The sequence below is a fragment of the Austrofundulus limnaeus genome, unplaced genomic scaffold (genome assembly GCF_001266775.1).
Source record: "Austrofundulus limnaeus strain Quisiro unplaced genomic scaffold, Austrofundulus_limnaeus-1.0 Scaffold2599, whole genome shotgun sequence".
NCBI classification, from domain to species: Eukaryota; Metazoa; Chordata; class Actinopteri; order Cyprinodontiformes; family Rivulidae; genus Austrofundulus; species Austrofundulus limnaeus.
The window spans coordinates 18,670-19,444 of NW_013955001.1; the positions used below are offsets into that span (position 1 = coordinate 18,670).

A 775-nucleotide genomic window follows, 5' to 3' on the forward strand; every position below is an offset into this window, starting at 1 on the left:
AAGAGCAACATAATAAGGTTCAAGCACAGGGGACGTCGTAAGTCTTCATCATCTCATTATGGGTATGAACTTATTATGTTGGGTTTTTAATGACTTACTTGAACTGTCTTGTTCCAGAGTAGTTTAAGTATATGACATACAACTAATCTTTTGATAATATGACTTTGTTGAGGAACTATAAATCCACAGATGGCTAAAGTTATGCAAACAAGCTTACATGTATTCACACAATCACATAAATCTTAATAAGTGCTTCTACAATGTCTTAACCTGACCAGAGCAAAGCCTGTTAACATCTTAGTGACCATGACTGACAGCAGCTGGTAGTGTCTTCTTGCCACGATAGAGATTTGCTTGACGGCACTCATTAGAATGACAAATACTCAGAACAATAGAAAGGTCCAAGGCACTCAGTGAAGGAAACAGAATCCTACATTTACACAAGTTGGACTTCTAAGCTTCAGATTCCAACATCATCAGTTTAAATAACTACAAACTAACAATTAGGGATGGGAGATATGGTATCGTGTGCAATACAACATCAAAGAAATTTGCCATGGTAATAATTTGTCATCTCGTGATAAAAATGATAAAATCCTGCAATGTATACTGTGCGTGACACACAGTCCTACTCATGTCATGTGTGAACAACGTGCAAACAACAAACATGGCGGAAGGTGAAGGACACATGGCTGAGAAGTTCATTCCTAAAAGAGGCTCCAGCTCCGTTATCTGGAAGTGGTTTGGCTTTAAAATGCCTGACACAGAGCAGAAA

At 38.2% G+C, this 775-nt stretch overlaps 1 protein-coding gene across 1 annotated transcript in view; it reads right to left on the minus strand.

Moving 5' to 3' along the window:
• Positions 1-775, minus strand: part of LOC106511218 (type I inositol 3,4-bisphosphate 4-phosphatase) — a gene marked incomplete at its 5' end in the record, with an annotated part of 14,866 nt that overhangs the window by 10,899 nt on the left and 3,192 nt on the right.